This window comes from Trachinotus anak, unplaced genomic scaffold, assembly GCF_046630095.1.
Source record: "Trachinotus anak isolate AG129_WGS33_773 ecotype Australia unplaced genomic scaffold, CSIRO_AGI_Tana_v1 ptg000016l, whole genome shotgun sequence".
NCBI classification, from domain to species: Eukaryota; Metazoa; Chordata; class Actinopteri; order Carangiformes; family Carangidae; genus Trachinotus; species Trachinotus anak.
This window is the reverse complement of record NW_027273867.1, coordinates 22,177,740-22,200,339: the sequence shown is the minus strand read 5'-3', so window position 1 is coordinate 22,200,339 and position 22,600 is coordinate 22,177,740. Positions and strand designations below refer to the sequence as shown.

The following is a 22,600-nucleotide window of genomic DNA, read 5'->3' as shown; positions in this document are numbered from 1 at the left end:
GCACACACACACACACACACTCTCTCTGTGAATCATGCTAGTTACATGATGTTACTCAACACATCATACTGTGCACAGGTGTATGCGCACGTGTACAGACTTGGCAGATGTACACACGCTCTCAAATGCACAACTGCATGCACACACAGTCCACATCCTTCCTCACACATGCAGATACACTCGCACACTACATACACATAGATATGAACCTCTCTCTCTCTCTCTCTCTCTCTCTCTCTCTCTCTCTCTCTCTCTGTCACACACACTCACACACACACACACACACACACACACAAATACTCACACATGTGCTGGGATCAGGGCTGATCTGAGAGCTGCAGGGATGCTGCTTTCTCTCAATCTTCACATTGGATTTTTTCATGTCTTCCTCCTCATTGGCCAGATTTTAGTGAGGCACGGAGGAGGTTTTTGATTGACCCTTTCCCCACAGCAGGGCCAAATTGCAGGACAAGGGCCAACTCGAAATGTTTGTGACTACAGATCGAAACCACTCTTCGTGAAACTGGAGTTTATATGGCCATGCTGCGTCTGGGAAGCTGTAGCTCTGCCGGATGTAAATTAGATGTGAATTGTGGCTCATGAGTCAGCGAGTAGGCCCTCGTTAGAGCATTTTTGGCCCTGCGGTGGACGCAACGGTGTTGGGAATGTTGGAAGGTTCTGAAATTTTTCCAAGGGGTTCATGTTGGTGTGAGCCAGTTTGCCCAGGTTTGGTTTTCTTTCTCTCCTTCATTTTAAACCTTTTCCCTGCTTTGTATCCACTATTTTGTACATAACAACTAACTCCTCCTAAGTGGTCTTTCTTCTTTTAAGTTTTCTTTCCTGTTTTACCTTCACTTCTGTCTGATGGAGTACGACCCCTGCGTCTGCATGCACTCTCCATCACTGCTGGGTCTTGACTTTTGACGTTTGCTAGTCCAGGGATTCAGCTGCTGTTGCCATGGTGTTGGGTCAGGGGCTTTTCTTTCCCTCTGTCCTCTGACGCTTTCATGGATTGATCTGACACACACACACGCACACAAACACACACACACACACACACACACACACACACACACATACCTCTGCACTCACAAGTACGTACACGCAAACCCAGGAACATGTCCACATGCTGTAATGCCTCACTGCACGTCAGCAGGCAGGCATCAAACCTGCTAGAAAGTCTTTTTATCAGTGTGTGTGTATGTTCCCACAGTGTTGCACTCTGCACTACCTGCTTGACTGGTCCTCCTTCATCTACAACTCTTTTTTTTTTAGGAATTAGTTTTAATAATCACCATGATGAGCTTTATGAAAAAGAAACAAAGCAAAACTTCTACTCTTTTGCCAAAAGACAGAAAGAAAGCTACATTTAGAAAATCCGTGGGAAATCGGAACTGGAGATTTGAATTGTCTCCTCTGAGAACAAAGATGCTTTGTAGCCAGGCGGTATGTTGGGAGGGATGTGTGGGAGGTTCAGAAGTGGCTAAGCTGCTACTGTTCTTGCTGGAAGCGTAGCATTGTGACTGACTCAAAGTATCAGGGAGGGTACTCTTTCCCCTTCTAGTACACTCACATACACACACATACTGAATTTACAGACACATGTAAAACCTCTCCGAGTCCACACATTACTCACAAAGTACACACACACACACAAATGTTTTATCTTTCCAAGTACGATCAGACTTTGTGATTCATCCCTTTTTGTGTTCAGTGTGTCCTTGGTGTTTCACGGTTTGCTTGTGTTCCACCACAGTAAAACGACTAGATGGGTATAAAGCAACATAGGGACTTAATCTCTCAGTTAAACATGTTTACTTACAGAGGGTGAGTGCCAGAAATCAGAATGAAGCAGGCGACATGTGGGATGACTGAGTGCTTTGCTGAATGGCGTTTTAGCCAAAGTGACTTCCAGTGACTGCACAGGGAAGTTGTGTTTTGCTCAAGGACACGTTGAGAAAACTTCAGCTGTTGTGGGAAATGAAACCGTGACTTGTATTTGCACTTTGCACACTCTCATTGTAGAAAGACACTTCATGTGTCTGTGCTTTACTTCAAATGCATATTGTAATTTCAGCATTAATATGATACTAGAAAATATCAGCTCACCAATTCCTAGATTTATTGACCAGGGACTCCATCTGGAAACTTACAGATTTAATATAAGTCAGTGTCTTTCTCAGTCTTGAACAGGAATAGACATTGAAATGAAGAAAAAGGTCCTTCAGAAACACAATAAACAGCTCCAAACTGTGTGTATTTAAGTCAGTAGCCTTCAGCACTGCACCATCAGGTTATAGATTTAGTCCAGATTAGACGCTACAAATGACATTAAATATAAATGCAACCTTAACTGCCATGACTCTGTTCAGTGGATTTCATACATTATGTACCTGTCCCCATAAAAATGAATATAAATGTTGCTCAAACAGCTTTAGCCACAACACAATAAACTAACCATGTTAATACGTGTTAGCATTGCAAACATGCATTAAATAACCTCATAACTATGGTGAAAGTGAATCATGACCTATAATGAGCCCCACCCTCAGAACGAACTGGGCCACCATCTGACTACCCCGAGCCAGGCATCAGAACCATGACTACTTAGATTCCTTCTCTTTTGCATTGGCCCAGTTCTAAAGAAAGCCACCAGGAAAACTCCCAACACTCCAGATGGCCCGTCTGCCACTGGTACTGAATCACAACAGGACTGGATCATTTGATTCACCTTTGGGAAAATTATCACACACAAGGTTTAGTGATTCATTCCATCTGACATAGTAGGTTAGTTACTAATTACAGCACACCAGCAGTTAAAGCAAGGAACACACGATGAATTAATCATGTACCGTCTGACCGGGAAACGCGGCGCTGCCTCTCCGTCTAGTTCTTTCAGTCTGTTTCAGGAAATGAACATCTTGCTCACTTGAAACAAACCAGGTGAGTTCAGCAGAGTGAAACACAACCAACCAGATTTATGCTGTGCTTCTGATCAGAAATATTTTATTTGTTTGTCACATGTGACACTTTCCATATAGACAGCTTGTTTTTGTAAAGGTTGTTTAGCATGATGACATGTTGGAGCGGTCCATGTTCACACAGACAGCAATAAGTGTGTTACTTTTCTGAATTTTTCCAGCTCAGTGTGATCATCCTCCCCTGCAATATTTAAAAACGATCCACTGATGAAATATCACCTTGGTGCTTTGCATTTCACACAGCTGGTTAACAGCTCCCAGTGGCTCAACAACTCCTGGAAAACTCCTACTCTAAGGCAGAGCTGGGAGCTGAACACAGCAATACATTTTAAACTGGTGCTTTGTCTGTAGTCACCTGCAGCACTGTGAATATATTGAGCCAATTAGTTCAGCATAACACACAGCTTTGGCTGGTCCCGGTTGACCCTTCTACCAAGCAGGTAGACGGTGTCAAAAGTCGGTGCAGTTTCCTTCTGCTGTGAGGCTGCAGTCGAAATGCACATAATCATGGCTTGGTGTGTCACGGTGCAGCTAAACTGTGCTCTACTGAGAACGTGACATGAGTTTGTGGAGGCTGTAAATTGATTAAGCTTTTTTATTTTTGGAGTACAGCTAGCATTGAAGTCGATTTTTTTTTAATGGCTTGGTGTCTCACCATAGCACACAGTGTCTTTTGTTCAGAAGACATCTGTGTTTCCTAAAGAAAAGCCATAATGAGTAAACCACTTGTCACAAAGTGTAGTGATAGAAACCAGTTCTAGTTCCTCAGCATGAGATCTGAACTGTCAGGCATGGAAGGCCCCGGCTCTCAATAATGTAACAGTTAATACCCCAGCACTTTGTGTACATGGGCCCAACACACTCTGCTAATTTCCCTGCTGAGAACTGTTAACAGCTCCTCTCTGTTCTGTTAAATGGTAGATGAAAGCACCATGCTGTCTGGCTTTTCTGCTGCCGTCACGTGTCATGATCCTCCCCTCAGCCTCCATCAGGGCCATGACTTAGAGGAGGAGGAGCTGGAGGAGGAGGTGTAGGGCTGCATGAGAAAAGAGATGGGGGGGAAGAGAGGTGAGGCACAAGGAAGAAGAGTACAAAGCAAAGTTGAATAGCATGAGGACAGGAAGGAAGTGGGGAGGGAGGAAGAGGAGAAGGAGTATGGAGATGAGCTTGATGGCACTTGGAGGCATTTTGAGAGGCCTAACAAACACGCACACAGAAGGAAACACTACTGCAAGACAGATCTTTGCAAGTGTTTTGCTGACTAGAGTGAAATGTGCACAGCATCCCCCTCAACCACTACACACACTCACACACAAACACCCCACAACCCCACCCTGAAGTCCCATCCATTAACACGCACATGATGCCAGCTATGCATGACTTGCTTAGTTGCCACAGCGCCAGCTGGATCTGCCCAGTGCACCATGCACAGAGAGAGCAGGAAAGGATGTTGGCAGAAAAAAATGATTGGAGTGGAGGATGCGGGGGGGAAATGAGGGAAGGGGGCAGCAGGAAAAAGAGCGAGATTGGAGAAAGGCTGAAAACCGAGATAAAGGCGTTGAGTGTTGGGGCTGGAGAGAGGACTGGAGAGGCACAAACAGAGCTAACAGCAGGATGGATAGTGGCAGAAAACTCTTCTAAAAACTCTGATAACTTCTGGTCCAGTTTGAAAGAGCGAGCTGGCAGGAGGCTGTGACCCCGTCTGTCCTCTACCCCTCCACCCATCACTCCATCCACCCCTCATACATCCAGTCCTTTCATGGGGAGTCCAGCTGGCACCGGGCTGGGGGCGGTTGTTGGCGTTCAAATACACACACACACACACACACACACACACACACACACACATAAACACCCACCCTTTTACACACTCGTACACACAGTCACATCTGAGGGGACCAGTGGAGAAGCATTTCCTGGATTGCCTGCGGCAAGCGAGATAGCTGTCCACTGGAAAGACACATACTCACTTTGCTACACACACACACACACACACACACACACACACACACACACACACACACACACTCACACACAGTGTTTCACACATGCACACACAAACAAATTGGACCATGCAGCTCTGTGCATAAAATAATCAGATGATCTAGCCATGGGGGAAAACGCTGGCACTGACTCTTTCGGACATAAACCTCAGGCTAAGCTCTGTACAGGCTAAATGAAACACACATACTGTATGCAGATACACACACTGTGGAATAATTGTAACAGGGTCATATATTTTAAAGCTGAATAAAAATGTAACTCGGTTTATTCCTGTCAAAGATATCCTGATAAAAGATGTAGAACTGCAACTAATGGTCATTTCCCCTGTCAATTATTTTCTCGATTAATCTAGTCTTCAAAATGTAATGTAAAAAAATTACATCTCATGTTTCCCTGTTTGTTTTTTCCGATGAGTCGTAAACCAGTCAGTTTTCAATCCAGACGACAAAGAAAACCAGAAAAATGATTAGTTGATTATCAAAATTGTTGCCAATTAATTTTCTTTCGATTAAATGATTATTGATCATCATTTATGATCATTTCAGCTGTGAAAAGAAGAAGATAAATACTGGAAGCTACTACATTAGCAAATAATAATCCTCAGAGAAATGGGTTAAACTGATTATAATTTGGTCTTCTGATTTACACAAATAATGAAAGAGGCATTTTTGTTACAAATCAACGTCTTGCCATTTCCTGTTCGTCGCTTGTCTCCTTTGTGTCCGTTATGTTTGTACATCAGGACACCTTGTTGTGCATCACATGAAATGTAGCACTCTCCTTGTGTAACAAACTTGATAGAAATGTTCTTGTTTCAGATTTTTAGGAAGCTCACTTCTCAACCTCAACGATACAGAGTCAGTCAGAATACAGTTGTGACCTTATGCAGTTTCTTGGTTCTTGTAGAGAGTAATTTGTCACAGAAACGTGCCCACTCTGCTACATAAACACAGGTTGAGTCACCCATGTGTAGTTCTCGCTCACTGTCCCCTCTACTCTGTCTCTCTCCCACATACATGTACAGTACAGACATAAACCTGTAGCTGACTACCATGTCTCCGCAGCTCTTTGGGCGTCATGTATATATGATGTGTTGCTACAGTTACAGGCAGGAAATGGCCGCCTGTTTAGACTACTAGTCAGATCCTATCTAATCTTCACGTCCTGATGGAGCTGATTGAGCTTCCTCTAGTTGGGCCCCCAGACCACAAAACTGTAGCATCTGACTGAGTGAAATGCAGGAGAGAGGAACAGCATGAGACGTGGACGTGAAGTTTGATTCTGGTTTATTCTTGGGTCTCTTTGATTCACTCAATCCACTGAGACGACAAAGTATGGTCAATAATCATAAAATATTTTGGTAAGAAAACTATTTGCTCTATTTTGTCTGCAGTGTAATGTGGATGCTTTATTATTACACTATTATTATTACTGCCTGTGTTCAGCTCACCAGTCGCCTCGCACACATACAGCTGTGGTTTATCAAAGCTGTTTCACTTTCCTCCAGTGCTGCTAAAGCAAGCAGTTTAATCAGAGGTGCAGTACAACACAGCATGTTGTGTCTGTGTACAGTTATTAACAAATGTGTTGCATCATATTAGATATGTTTAAAAATGATCAAACACTCAACAAGGAAATGGCAATTCAGTTGTCTCATTTTCATAATGGTGGTTAAAATGGATGATGACATGGGAAAAGTCAATTAAATCCATCAGCACACAGCCAAGAGAAAGGAACCACTGTTTTTATGAGTCAACGACAATAATAATCACACTTGTTGTGACACTATGAAAGTCGTTATGTTTAGATTTTAGAGTTTGTGACAGGTTTATTCATTAAACATTTTTAATAGATTGATTAAAAGTGTTGTTTGTTAAATACTTTTGATAAAAGATATAATTTCCATTGTGTGGAACTCTGACAGCTCGGGTGAATCCAAATCTTGGCAGAGAGACTGGGAATGATTTCATCCAGATGAGTTTCATTTCCACACCAAAGTGATATCCCAATGAAGTTTATCCCTCAAAAATCAAGAACAACCACAGGGAGGGGTGCTCTATCTCTGTGTAAAAAAAATATGTCTGTCTGACAATCAGAAACAAAGCTGAAGAAATCTGATAGAAACTTCCAGAAATCACAGAGAGAGCTCCACTGCTGCCCCCTTGGTGTGACTGTTGGGGCCGTGGCCACGCAGGGGTAACGTCTGTCAGCGAGATAAGAGCGGCTGAGAGAGCCTCGGGGCTATGGTTTATCACACACACAAACCTGAAGAGAATACACAAACACACACACACAAATGTGGGGCAGACGTGTGTGAAATCTTCCACATAGAGAGATTTCAGGTTGGGGAGGCTTATATCTCACTCCTGTATCTCCAGGTGCCCACCAATGGTAGCTTCACTCTATTTCTCTATCTCACAGCAGGATGACCTTCCAGTCAACAGATTACCGCAACTGGTGCAGGGCTCAGAAAGAAAAAAAGAAAGCTGTCTGTATGTAACATTTCCAGTGGTGCGTGTTTATAATTAGAGCTCGAGCCAGAGACATAATTATACAGTGTTGTAAATTGCAGATAACAGAGCAAACATTCAGTGCTCAGCAAAAGCATCGTCAGTAGGTGTCTCTTCCTCAGAATTAAACACCCAGTGCGTCTTTCTTCTTTTTAATCATACAGAAGAAATTTGTCCCAGAAGATGCACAGATGAACAGTTTTTCCTCCACTTATTGCTTTAATACAGATTCCTGCAGTGTCACTGCAAGTGTTGTTGTTAGCAGTGAACTCCTTCTTTTTCTCATCTTCAAACAGCCACTGTCTTGCTTCTTGCTATCTCACTCTTAAAGTTGGAGCAGAGCCCAAAGCCGAATGCGGCAAGTTCATGTCCTGTGCTTGTGGGTTGTTGAAAAGCACTCTGGGAAATGCAGGAAATCACAAACAGAAAGAGACGAGAGAAAATGGTGAGAATTGGTAAATTGTAACATTTAAGGAAGTTATTATCTCGCTGTGTCCTTTGTAGTTTTTATATTAAAAAATGGCATGTACACAGAGACTGATTACCCAGGATGCATGGCAGTGGGTCAGCAGTTTATCCTGCATGACAGCAATTAAAATGTTAGTGATGCTTGTTCTTACTTTGGGGCAGTAAATGCATTCCTTTTGTATATTGAATCAAAATGAGAATAAGCATTACTTCACTTTTCTAACAAGCAGGAGAAGATAAACTCTGGTCACGGCTGAAAGTAGTTAGATCCATGTCAGTGCAGACCACAGATTTCGCCTCGAGGAATAAACTTGTTGTAAAGTACAGTGTGCTCTTTAATATTACATGATTTACTGTTTAATGTTCAAGTATCTTGTCCTTCAAAATGTACTGTGAGACACCAGCAGAGGGAGGAGGGTAGAAGTGTGTTTAAGGCAGCAGGGTGGCCTGGTGGGGCCTCATTTTTGAAAGGTCAACAGTTCAGTCCCATCATCAGTCTCTGAGTGTACCAGCAGCCATGTGGTCTGTGCAAGACACTGCATCTCCACTCCCTCGCTGTGTGTGTCTTCAGTGCAAAAAGACTAAATGTCAAATGTGAGTCTCATAGTTTTTCCATTTACCAGTCACTGCTGACCTTTAGTGTTAGGCTTTGTAAGAGAATGTATAGTTTGGCACAAGCTGTGCAACATTTTCTTGCAGCCTAGATTCATACCACCAATACAGAGATAGTAACACTTTTGTACATCCAGCAAATATACAGGACTAAATATACAGGAAAAGTAGGTTGGACTCTAGTCCAAAGGATAGTTTCATTTGAGTCAGGCTATAAGAAAAGGAAAGCAAATTGAGGCAGAAGTGAAGTAGGTGGATATTTGGGGAAATTTCCTGTACTGTGTGGTAGGTATATATAAATGACACCTAATTAGCATAATGCCTATAATTAGCTTAAAATACAAAATACTTACATAAAGCATAATAGCTGTAAATTTGGGAAAGTGGCTGTGTGGTACAGGAACGAATTAGCAGAATTAATAGAGAGGATTAGGCCTTTGATTAACTGAAAATGAACAAAAATAGGGTTCAAGAGGTGAAACTGAGAAGTGGGGAGGGTGCCGGCTGCACAGAATAAAGAGTGGTTATTTCTACCAAGTCTCATTGCTAGATTATTTTCTGGGAAGCCAGCCAAACGTTGGTGTTACATTCTCAGCCGGTGGCAGTCCCTTTTTTGTCCTTCAAGACAGTCGCAGTGCCAGAGACAAAGACCTTAACTGAAATGCGGCAAGACCTCAAGAACAGAGGACTTTTTTTTAACAAGTAGATGAAGAAACAGCACCTCTTCTTTTGGAGATTTTACATGTGGCGTTCATGTTCAGTTAATCAAGGACTATTTTTTACACTTAAAGAGCAGCCATGATGTTGGCAGCAGCCACCAGCTGAGATCAAGTAAAGGCCGAGATCAGATAAGGGGAAAAACTGATAACATCCATCTTAGTAAATCAGTCTTTTTTGATGTTAAGGCACATAAAGAAATATGAAAGCTCTTTCTGATGTCAGCTGACAGTCTTGAAGAAGAGTCTGCATTATCTCAACTTAGTGTTTTTGGAGTTTATTACTGAAGTATTTGATTAGTGTGTGGTCCTGCTGGCTGTTAATGACCAGCTTTGAAACTCAAAGAAAGAAATTGATGAGGTTCTTTCTTGCTGTTACAGTATTTCAATCTGAGCTCTGAGCTGACCACTGGGAATCTTTGTTGCTTAAAAAGTGTAGAACAGCAGTGTTATCAATCAATTATCAGTCTGGGATGAGCCTCAGTGTTTAAAGGCCCCACTGAAAGTTCACCCACTGTGACCTTCAATCAAGAAACTTACCGAACTGGTCTGCGGCGTATTCAACTTCCCATCAACCACCCCAGCCTCCACTATGAAATTTATCCATCTTGTTGAAACAGAATGCATTATTGATACACAGCCAGCAGAGCTGGAAAGGGAGCAGGGGGGGTTGAGCATTGCGTGGTATATAGTCTAAATATTTTAAAGAGAGGTACTTGTTTCTCTACGTTGCGTGCCTAAATATTTTACGTTTGGGGCCTCTGTGGGTTTATGCAGTCAGGATTTCTAGACTTTTCCTTTTACTACTCCAGTCAGGAGAGAAGGGTGAGCTCATTGATAGAGCGGAGCCGAGCTGGGCCACTGCTGGTTTCAATCAGGGCAGAGGCAGCATGTGGGTGACCCATGAACGCTCAAACGAGCACACGCTTACACACAGGCTCGTCATGTACTGTATCCACCGCCTCTGGGCTTCTTTCCAGTTCTTTAGTAGTTGTGGTTTCATGAATCTGCCTACCAAATCTGAACTTCTTCAGCTGTCTGGCTCCAGGCAGAATTACATGTAATAATTCAATACACATATACAGAAAGACTGTATACTGTACATTACATACATCCAATATAGTCTGTGCAGTCTGTGCATAATTCTGTAGTTTTATTATGTGGTAGGCTATAGATGCACAAATTGCCATCCTGCAATTTACATGCACAAACCTATGTCTCATATTTGCCTCTAGACCCAGATTTATTTTGTTATATGCACATTTGGCATTGGATCCATGCACAGGCTCATTCTTCACTGGACTCACAGGGTCAGATGTTAGTTGTGTTACTTGCAGCTGAAGCTTGGCTAAGGGAGTGGTCCATGATTACCTCTGCTCTTCTGCTACAGCTTTCCATTTTAATGTTAAAGACCCTGGGCCACAGCTCAGCTGCTTTTTTCCCCCTTGCTTTTTTAATGCAGTACATTCCTGCACACAGGTACAGCTACACACTCACGAATACATGCTGACAATCACACAAGTACTTACATAAGCAGAACTCTGCAGAGCCAAACACATGCACACAAACACACACAAAACATCCAATTTGTGTTGAGGGCTTAGTCACATTTCTCATTTCTCTCTGTGTTGCAACTGCAAGCTATTCCCCTCTGGTTTGACACATCCGAAAACCTCAATAAATCGCCCATCTCGCTCTGTTTGTGTCTGTGTGTTTATTTGTGTGTGTGCATGTGTGTAATAATGGGCCAGACAGAGCAGTCTCTAATCCTGCAGACTAGTGCGATGTCTTTCAATTAGCCGGCAGGGCTTGTTCTGGGCCAGCCGAGGTCAGACTGCTATCACAATCTGCAGCTAATCCACTGTGGACTGATCAATGCGGAGAGAGGGAGAGGGGGAGGAGGGGTGGAAGGTTAGACGCTTCAGGGAGGCAAAGAGGAAAGGTTAGACCCTTTAGGCAGGTAAGAGAATGAGACAGTAAGCAAGAGATGAAGGTGAGATCGACAGGAGAGGGAAAGGAGGGCAGGAGGGGATGGAAAGTAGGCTGGTTCCAGACCACTAACTCACTATCCACATCTGCAATTTGTTCAGTATTTTATATCGGTCTGGTGTTGTGCTCGTTGACCACAAAAACCAACTGGAGACTAAAAGCTACTCTAAGCAGGTGGGTGTGTATCTGTTAATGCTAAATATTGGTGAAATAATGCCAGGATAGTGTCTTAATTTGTCTCTCATAAGTGAAAGAAATACAGGCACCATTTCCAATAACCCCCATTGCCTCCTGCAGCACAAGGAATATTACTATGTACCCTTCGACCACAAAAATTTGCATTCCCATTCTCTTTTGTGTTATAGAGAAATCCTCGGCTATGCTTTAAAGCAAATCGTTGTCGTGTTGTCGTGCAAAATTGGTGACAACTCTCCAAACACTGTTGAAGCAGATGACAGTTCTTGGTGGGAGGTTGCAGTCAGCTTGAAGCACAATTGAAATAGTTTGCAATCAGTTTACTGCTAAACAAGCTAGCTGTTATGCTTCATTCACAAAATGTCAGCAGAATAGAAACCCTCCTTATTCCGACTTGAAAGCATTCAGATATTTTTCCATGTAGTGCTCACCTTGTAGTCACACCAGTTAAGCCCAAATCACCTTCTTCTGCTGTGTTATGTGTTTGTAATAGTTCATTGTCAAGTGAACCTAGATGCAAACAGTGTATAGCTTCTGTTAAATAAACTCAGTCTATTGTATTTGTGTCAATATGTGACTTTTAATTTATACAAAGAATAGCCCCAAGATTTATAATATATCAGAAGTGTAAATAACAGAGTCATCAGCATGAAGATGAACAAGACAATTAACAAGCCATTAACAAGATATAAAAAAGGGAAGTAGTCCCAAGGAAACCTTGTGGAACACCATCAATACTTGGACAGTCTGAATACTGGATTTTATTTTGATGTTAGTGCCAGTGGTGCTGCATTCGCAACCATTTTGCCGACATGTCTGTGGTTATTTTCACCAAGTGGGAGATACCGTCGCTGTCAGAAATGCTGCTGTCTCTGAGAAGTACAAATTAGTGTCTGACGTGAATGTTTTTTCCCCTTCGACTGCATGTTACTCTGGTTCAAACAATATGTATGCAGCATTATACTAGCGCTGTGTCCCTATTTATTTATAGTACACTACGTTTACTTTCTGCTATTTTATTTGAAATATCCACTACACCGTGCCCTCAAAAATTTCACCATACAACCAAAAGTGTTTATGGCACGTACACTGTCATGGATACTATTAACAATCCTACAATGCAAATGCTCCACATTTTGCAGGTGCAAAAACTAGTGCTGAGCAACTCTACAGGTGTCAGTGATGATGCAGAATGATGATGATTCGTAAGTGTAATAAGTGTCCGAAATCTGAATTTACTGCTCACTAGACTCAACTGAAGTGCCTGTTACAGGGAGAGTAAAAAAGAGTGAATGAGGGAGTAAATTTGGACACAGCCCAGTTGTCTGAGCCTAGGGAAATAATGTTGCTCTTTCTTTATGATACTTAATTTCATCCTGAGATGAGACAATGAAAATAATATTATAGTTAAGTGTTGTGAATTTAGTTTCTTTGTTACTGAGCTAATTTATTTTTGGAGCTCATTTAGTCTAAGTAATATCAGTGCCCACCACAAAGGTCCACACCACCTGGCTACCTTTACCCTTCAGTCAATACTCCATGCCAGAGAAGAACATACATTGGTGAGAACATACCGAAAGCTTTTTTCACAGCAGTGTTAGAAAGCCAAAACTGATTGACTGAATACTACATTTCTATACTTCAATAGCCTCAGGTATAAGATATTCAGGAATCTGTCTTGATGTCATTGTGCAGAAATATCAACAGTTTCCATCAACAACACATAACTCAGACGTGCGGTAAATCTAGGGTGGAGGGCATTATTGCTGTCTCGATGTTTGCTTTTCATTTTCAGGTTCCTGATCATATTCATGAGCAGGGCAGGAGGAGAGAGGAGAGAGGAGGGGGGAGTGAGAGCTGGATAAAGGAGCAAAAAAGAGCAGTGGGTTTATAGAGCGGCCTTAATCCCGTCCACACTGGGTTTGCTGTTTTCCTCCCTTAATGGCTCCCCATCCTCCCTCTTCGTCTCTCTCTCCCCTACTCTTTTTTTTTGTTTTGAAAGGATGGAGGCGATCCCCCTCTTTCTTTCTACTCTCTTGGGCCCCTTTAACCCCCCCCCCCCCTTCTTTCTTTCTGTCTCCCCCCTTGTCTTTCACTCTCCACTATGGTCCAGATTTGCTTAGAAATGAGTCACCCGACCACAGACCTCCCCATTTAAGAGAGAAGGAGCAGTGGAGAAGAGGAGGGGGAGATGGAGGAGTGGGGTGGACTTAGAGAGGGAGATGGATAGAGTGAGAGTGGGTGAGCGGGATGGAGAGAGGGAGGCTGATGGCTGTTTTTCACTCAGCTGGTTTTGTTGATCAGTATCAACAGCCAAGGTCTGGATCCAATCAGTTCCCTGAATTCAGCCAAGCAGAATAAGACTAAAAATATATTTGGCAGTGCACAATCCTGGTGCACACACACACACACACAGTTTCTAAACAACACACGCAGCAGCAGCAATGCATATTCAGTGCATAATGTAGCACAGACAAGGTGCGAAGGCAAGAGCACTTGGATTATGACACGAGTGTGCTGGTACTCACACGTGTGTGTGTGTGTGTGTGTGTGTGTGTGTGTGTGTGCGCATGTGCAAAATAGGAAAGGAGCAGTGGAATCTGCACTGAATTAATAAAGCCACAGACATGTAGGTGTGAGACATCACACTAATTATACCAGCAGTGCTGTAGCCTTGCCATCAATAATATTCATTAAACTACTGAACCAACTCAAGTTGACGGCCCTGTGTGACCGTGTGTGTGTGTGTGTGTGTGTGTGTGTGTGTGTGTGTGTGTGTGTGTGTGTGTGTGTGTGTGTGTGCAAATGAGTTGCCATGAGTAAGCACCACAGTTGGGTGATGGATCACCACAGATTTGCATTAAATGCTTCTTTATGTGGACATGGCTGGCTGACAAAGGCTTATTTTTTATCATCTCTGCAGATTCAAAGTTTCCAGCTCTGAAGATAAAAAATATTATCTCATCATCACACTCATGACTTGGCATCATTTAAATAATTTACCGAACACATGTCAGGGTTGTTTTAGTCAGTGAGGTAATTTGACTTTTTCCAAATCAGCCTGAGATAAACTCCTTCACACCACACATGGGTGGAGCGCGTCATTAAAACCATGACATGTTTACACTGCTGGTTTGGCTGTAGGTGAAGACAGTCCCATTGAAACTCCAACCAAAACCCTTCAAATGAAGAGTCTCTGTCCTCCTCCATGAGTCATGTGGTGTGAGCTTGTTAAGAGAATATAGTTTGTTCCAACTGTGGGACTTCACCCAATACTTCAAGGTTGTACTGTATTTGTACACTGATGTTGATACCAAACAGTGTCTCATCTCTGGAAAGCTGAGTATTAACAAATTGAACCCATGGGAAACTGCAGCCTGGATGGATACTCCCTATTTTCATGTGTCCTCACAGGAAGGGGAAATTATGGCAAGAAACACAAACGTTACAGGAACTGAAATCACTTCTTTTCCAGTAATTCTCTGACCTTGGAGCATGTTCACGTCTCAAATCTGTCCAGTGTTTGAGTTAGTTGAGAGCGTTTTGACTCTTTGTTTACAAGCTATGGTTTTCTTGTAATCAGCAGCGAGCAAATAAATAAACCATATAAAAAACTGTAACAAAGTAAACTTCAAGAAAACAAACTGGAAGTGAGATCACATCCTTAGGCAGCGATCTGGATTCAAACCCCCTATCTTGATATTACAGGTTTGTTTCTGTAATCACAGGCCACCCTCCCAGCCCAGTGGGTAGTAAGCGCTCGTTTTGTGAGTAGCAATCGGGGTTTGATTAAATCAGACTTACAAAAAGCAGCACTTGAATGCAGTCTTTTACCTGTAATAAGATTTAAAGGGTAATTGTAGAACCGTGTCGTGCAGACAGTTACGGTGAGCATGACAGCGTTACAAGACATCCAGTGATCCGGACACTCTCGACCCTTTTTAAGGTCACAGCACTCATTGTACAAGAGAAACACATTTCCAAGTCGTACCTAATTATCCACTGCTTGGGGATGTGGCATAGCCCTGTGTAATGATGCAGGAGAAGCTCGAAAAATGTGAAGATGTGCAAACTGAGAAGATATTTCCATTACACCTCAGGTTATGTGTGTGGGCTCAGGAGGGTATTACCACAGCACTGTTGTAGATGAAAACTATGCATCTATGACGGTAGGTTTTAATTGAGGCGCTATTTCCTGATGTACTCAAACGTCCCAAAACCTTTTCAGTACAACCAACAACAGAGTTTTAATTCAAGTGAAATGAAAACCAGTTAGTTTGTATATCACAATGTAAACGTGTATAAACTTGATTTGAACTGACCTTCATATATGTTCTTCGAATACAGCTGAGGATCCTCCACCCTACAGCGTGCTGACTCAGCCCACTCATCAATAAATACCTGGTTAAAAAAAAAACATGGCCCTATATCTATAAAAACTAAAACTACAGCTGTTCATGGTCTCAGCTGCTTAATATGTGGATGCACATGTACTTAAAAATCAATATCACGTCCTGTTTCTTCCATTTTGTTGCCTTGCAGTGTGTTTTTACGACTACATTTTACAACTGTACAGTCAGTCTGCACTCAGTAAAACTCCTGGCTGGAGTTCATTCCCTACGAGGCTTCACATTCCTGTGGTGTTGTGTCAGAGTGGGGTTTGTACAGCTCTGTGTGTTTGTGTGTTAGTGTGTATTTGTAAGAAAAAGAGATCAGCTCTCTGGTTATGTCCTAATACACACATGCTGTGTAAAAAGCTTGTCAGAAATGAGTTAAGGTGCTTTTGCGTGTTCATACTCTCTCATGTGCTTTGTGTGAGCACATGCTTGCACAAATGTGTGTGTACAGGCTGTATTTTTTTGTGCATTTACTCTTTAGGCTGTGGGTGGTTATTAAGGTGAATGGAGCCAGAAGTGGCGGAAATCATCTGCAGAGTGTGTGTGTGTGTGTGTGTGTGTGTGTGTGTGTGTGTTTTTTTGTGTGTGAGTCATTTACTGAGTGTCGGTGTGAGCGACAGTGTGTGCAGCAGCTGGATGCTAAATGAGTGTAGACCTCCAAGAGGAAGGTGGAGAGGCACAGGGGAAACCTCCAGAAGTTCATAACCTCTGCAGGGGGCCAAAGGATGAGAAAAACTTAATTAGATTGTGTGTGTGTGTACGTTAGAATGGATTGTGTTAATGTGTGTGTGCTCATGCATGTAGATAACTCCCATGTGGGCGTTTTGTAAGTTTAAATGTGTGTGTTTTCTGCAGAAATAAAACAATGCAGATGAGCTTTCAAGGTGAAAAGGGGTAATGATCTTAGCAGGGATGAATCCACCCATTTATCTCTACTTCCTTCCATTCATCTATCCATCATCTATCCATGCATTCCTTTATCCACACCCACTCCACGCACCCTCTTTCCCTCCTTCCCTTTCTCTCTCTCTCTCTCTCTGTCTCCTTCCCGTCTGTCTGTGCTCTTTAGTTTTCATCCCATCTGCTTGCTCTGTGTCAGAAAGCATCCATTTAAAACCCGGAGAGTCTCAGTGGAGAGAGCACAGTGAGGCGCAATGAGCCACAAAAAATGCCAAAAACAAGATGGTTAAAAAAGTCATTCTGACTTTTTCTTCTCTCTTCATTTCTGTCTCTTTGTGTGTGGTTTACAGTGTAGTTTTTTCTGTCTGTCTTTCTTTCTTTCTGTTTTTTTTCTACCATCCTCTGATTATTTCCTCGCTGGTGAAAAGTGAGGGGGGGGGGAGAGGCGGAGATGAAAAGCATTGGATAGAATCTGTGATGAAGAGACAGAACTGAAGATGATTTAGGCAGGAAATTTCCTCCCTCACTGCAACAGTGAGGCGTTGCATGAGGAAATGATTGAGATCGTCATGGAAACACCGGTGGTTGGATGCAGGAGAGGGGGTGGGCTGTGTAAGACTTTGGTTGTGGGGTAAATGAAGTGTGTGTGTGTGTGTGTGTGTGTGTGTGAAGACTGGAGATAATCAGGGGTAATTGAATAGACAGTGTGGCTCTTGGTGTTTGTGTGGATGTATGTGCGCAAGTTTGTCCATGTCATCAAGGGTAATTAAGCAGAGAGAGAGAGAGAGTGTGTGTGTGTGTGTGTGTGTGTGTGTGTGTGTGTGTGTGTGTGAGAGAGAGAGAGAGAGTTTTTTGTGTGTGATGCGCAGACACTGTGGCTGAGTAATTGATGTAATGCATACACACTGAAGCCTTGTAGTGTCTAATGGTTAATAGATGTTTTTGAGGTTTGTGTGTGAGTGAGTGAGTGAGTGAACGGAGAGAGATGAAGAGCATTAATCATTCATACAGTATGTGTGTGTAGCTGTATATGTCTTTATGTAATGTGAGTGTGACTGATGATGTTTTGGTAGGTGTGTGTGCAGAGGTGTCAGTGGGTGTTGGTATATGATGAAGATAGAGGGGAACTTCTATACTGACTGTTTTTCATTCTAGTGCAGTAATTCCTACTCAAACAGTGACATAAACTCTAGCTTAAAGCCACATTAAACGTGGAATCATCACTTCCTTAATGTGATATATTTCCCATTAAAACACCAAAGAATAATTCCACAGTGTGAACCGGGGCCTGACAGGTGTCGGATAAATTTAGTTTTATGTCGTCAGATTAGTGTGAAGTCAGTGTAACAGTACAAATCAAAGTTGTAAATTGCTGGACACTCAAATTAGGGAGAAGCACCCATTCATTCATCAGTGCCTGGCAAACAATGTTGTGTTATTTCTGACAACCTTTAAACAGGAATTGTTTCATGTTAAGAATAAGATTAGATAAACTGGGTTATTGTGTATACAAATAGCAGCTATGTTTTGTACATAGTTTAGTGTCTGTCTTCTAGTCTCTCTCCCCTGTGTGTGTGTGTGTGTGTGTGTGTGTGTGTGTGTGTGTGTGTGTGTGTGTGTGTGTGTGTGTGTGTGTGTGTGTGTGTGTGTGTGTCTCTGACTTGAGACTCAATGATTGGCTGAGTAGTGACCAGACATGATTTATACTTAAATAGAAAATAAGTAACAAATAAATAGAAACACTGGAATATTTCTCAGTAATTTATAGCTGATGGCTCCAGGAACCGAGTCAGACAGCATCTGGTTCTGGATCTGGACCTCGGCCTGCCTATTAGTGACTTCTGGTTTGGTTAATGTATATATTTGTTTTGGAGGAGGAAAAAAAAATCTGTACCAGGTAATTATGTTTAGTATCACATATTTTCTTTCATTACACTGAAAATAAACCTTAATGTAGTCCTGGCTCCTTTTATCTGATGTTGCTTTGTGAGTGAGGTTTACATTTATAGTTTATAAGCACCGTTAATGGCTGAGATGTGCTTTGCCATATAGCGTGATTTAGAAGAACAGGATGTGTTCCTGAAAATGGCATAGGTGTTGCGATTTGTTATTAATGACTAAATGTTAATCACTTTCAGTCGGATGCTGCATATGTAGAACCCTGTTTTGGATGCTCCAGAAGTATCTTTCCTGTGCACTGTCGTCAGCTGGAAGACTGTAGCCTGTCATTGTCCAGATTGATGCAAGGACCAGTTTATTTCCTTAGTCCTTAAAATGCACCTTGTCAAAGTCAGCAGTAAAATATTTAGCTGCAGCTTGCTGTGTCAGTAAAGAGGTTACCCCCAAATCCTCTTCCTACTGTACATCTGTGATTCCCAGTCTGCGTTGCCTCTGGGTCCCATTAACCCACCGTGATAACATTTAGCTCCGGCCTCACCTCCCCCACCTCCGCTTACACCTTCTGTGGTTATGAGCCTCTGCCTCCCAGACACACAGCTTATACATCAAAACATGTCTTATTCTTTCTTTTTTTTTACTGTAGTTTGTTTATGGTTCACAAAATGTAACAGAGCAGCACAGGGTTTTAGTTAGTATGCTTGTAAGTGTCTGTAACAGTGTACCAAATAAAAATCATGTTCATGGACACAGAATTCTTCTGGAGGCAAAAATAAACCAAAGGTCAAGAATGTTTAAAGCACAGATAAATAACAAACTCACAACAAATGAAAACCATTCTTCATTAATTCATGAAAAAGTCAGATTCTCTGTCTCTGCGTGTCACTGGTTTAAATGAGAAAAGACAGGGACTTGACTCTCATTGAGAAGCCTGCACTCACTGAGTTTCTGAGTTAGAGCTGTTTTCAGTCTTTCTCTTCATAATCCTGTAGTGTCAGCACACTAGCTAGGTAGAGGTAGCTATTAGCTGAAAAGCTGGTAGCTACAGCAGCTAGCCAGAAACTCAAAACTCAGAAAACCAGTTGGGCTAACAAGCAGAGGTAATTAGTTAGTCATTCAGTAGAAGCACCAACTTCCTTTTTTTATACTCGGCTTCAGTGTAACCTCACAAAGTAAAACTGCCACCTGTGGTTGTTTGGCTCTGCCCACTGTTGGAGCAGGTCTGGTTTGAATAAGGTTTGTATAGTCAGCTTTCCAGGTTGGATGCTGTCATACTTATTGTACACAGTAAGCACTTTTTAATTATGGTGGATAATTTGCTCTGAACCTTGGAAGCATTGTTCCACAAGATGCTCCAACTAAAAGTCCTGCTGACCTGCTGACTGTTTTTTTTAATTTATATTATTTTGTGTTGAAGAATTTTCTAAAAAACCACTGAGCTACAGGTCAGTAACCAACCCAATATTTAAGTGCTTTTTTTTTTGCAGTCCATTGTTAAAACAGAATTATTTTCTTACTTTTTTCTTAATTACTTTCCTGGCTCTGTATGAGCCCACCAATGGGAATCCAGAAGCTCACAATAGAAATGCTGTTCAATCATATCTAAAAAAAATATGTACCTCCTGTCTCAGGTGCTCCTTTAAGGGGAATCCAATACAATAGAAATTTAATGAAAATTTAATTATTTAATACAAAAACTCCTCTCTCCTGTCTAATTGGGTGGTCTGTCGAAGATAGACGTCCGGTCCTTCTGTGTTTTGTCTTTATAAGGTGTTTTGATGTTTGGAGCATATTCATGGGTACATTTTTATATGTCTTGTCCTTGACCAAAAGCTGCTTTTAATGAGAATTCCCACTGTGGAGCTTTTACAGTCACTGCCTCTGGCTTATTATATGACTGTTGAAGCAGCTCCCTGTGTTTTCAGGCCTGATTTCAGTTCTGAGAATGAAGCAAGGAGAGGAAGGAGAGAGGTAGTGAAAGAAATCAACAAAAGATTATTTAGATTTCACTATTTTCATGCCCCTCAGACTATTTTCCTCACCTCCCCCCTCTCTCTCCCCCTGTTTGTCTATCTCACTCCACGCTTCTAACTCTTTCCACCTTGCCTCTCCACATCCCAAATCTTCTCGTTTAGATTATCCCTACTGCAGTGAATGTAACTGAGTAGAAATGGATAGCTTTACACGGGTCTCTCTCTCTCTCTCTCTCTCTCTCTCTCTCTCTCTCTCTCTCTCTCTCTCTCTCTCTCTCTCTCTCTCTCTCTCTCTCTCTCTCTCTCTCCCCCTCCCTCCCTCCCTCCCTCTCCCTAATCTCCTCCATGTACATGACACTAATACAGAGACTGATATAAGCTCCCCTGCCTCTCTCTATGACATTTATCACCGTGCTTCTTAATGCAGGCAGGCTGCTGCTGTTGATGAGAAATCAGGATGACAAGCATGGCCTATTTTCTTGCTAACGATAGTCTTGCCTCTTTTTTTTCTCTCTCTTCTTTTTTTTGGGAAAATATGTTCGCAGAACGGTGTTTACTAAAGCGCCTCACAAGGCAGTTGACGAAGATTTGACACTGACGTTGATCATGCATCTGGCACATTTTTGTCAGAGCTGGTTTCGGACCCATTAGTGTTTTCGATTGGAATAAGTGATGTCAGAACGCTTGAAGAAACTGTGTAGCTCATTTAAAATGTGTTTTTCTGCGTAAATGTATTTTTAGGATTTTCAAAAGGCATTAAACTTCTTGTTGAACTCATGCATCATGACATGTTGAGCCCAGTGATACGCAGACTCATACCCATGCACCATCCTACTGAGTGTGCCTATTTGATGGTGGACGCTAACAAAAATTGTGTGTTATACATGTATTTCTCCTGACATTATATTAAAGCATGTCACACCTTAAACTGGCCTGTCAAGACATGGTCGTGTCTTTGAGCAAAAATGCACTCATTCATTTTATTGCAGTGTGTAAAATTGAAGATTGATATCAGTTTCATGGAGCTGTATGGAGCTGGAGCCAGGAGGCGATTAGCTTAGCTTATCATAAAGACTGGAAGAATGTGGAAACAGCTATCCTGGCGCAGTAACTTATGGTCTCTAGTGATTACCTGGCAACCTCCATGTAATGATACGACTCCCGGAAATTACTGCACCTGGCCACATGAGCTTGTTATCAGTGCTTTCATCCAACTCAGTGTATTTGTTTGTATTTTAATAGTGTAATGATAATTTTCATATTCTCATTTATCAGCCATGTCACAGACGAGCCTCAATAAAGTTTTACTGAATCTTAATCACTTAGATATAAGCCATGACTTATTGAACAGGAAGTGGCTTTATTACATCATTATTTTTACCTGCCCTCAGTTTAAAATGTACCGAGAAGAACTCAGTCATGGGGAACGGTGAAGTTAAGATAAAATGGTTTCATAACATGAGTTTGTCAAATGAGTTACCCAGGCACACATTGTCCACATTTTAATGACAGCAGCCAATTTTAGCTGTACCCATCAAGTTGAACCAACTCACTAAAGCAAAGAGGAGGAGACAGCTGCCTTTCGGTCGTCACAATGGCAATAAAGTTCCCTCACACAACATTGTTTCTGTTTTAACATCACTCTGAATCCCTCAGTTCTGGACTTTGAAAGAAAATTGGAGGGAAAATCAATCTGCTCCTGCGTGTGACCCGAAATTTTATTGAAAAATGAACATGCCAGCTCTAATGGACCTTTGTAGGAACATTGTTCTTTATAGCCTATACAGAATAATAGGTTTTAAAGTACTTGATTAACAGAGGGATGACAGCCACCAAAGACCTTCCACAAAGGGCCATTATTCAACAGTCTCTCACTCAGGCTCTTGATAAATGCCACTAATGCTTAAAATATAAATGGCACAATAAATATAAATAACATGTTGGCCTGCGTGTTGTGTT

General features: G+C 42.0%; 1 protein-coding gene across 10 annotated transcripts in view; it reads left to right on the top strand.

The window, feature by feature from the left end:
* The window catches only part of pvrl2l (PVR cell adhesion molecule related 2 like), a 297,403-nt gene that overhangs the window by 160,457 nt on the left and 114,346 nt on the right, over nt 1-22,600 (top strand). The gene's annotated exons all lie outside the window — the stretch shown is intronic.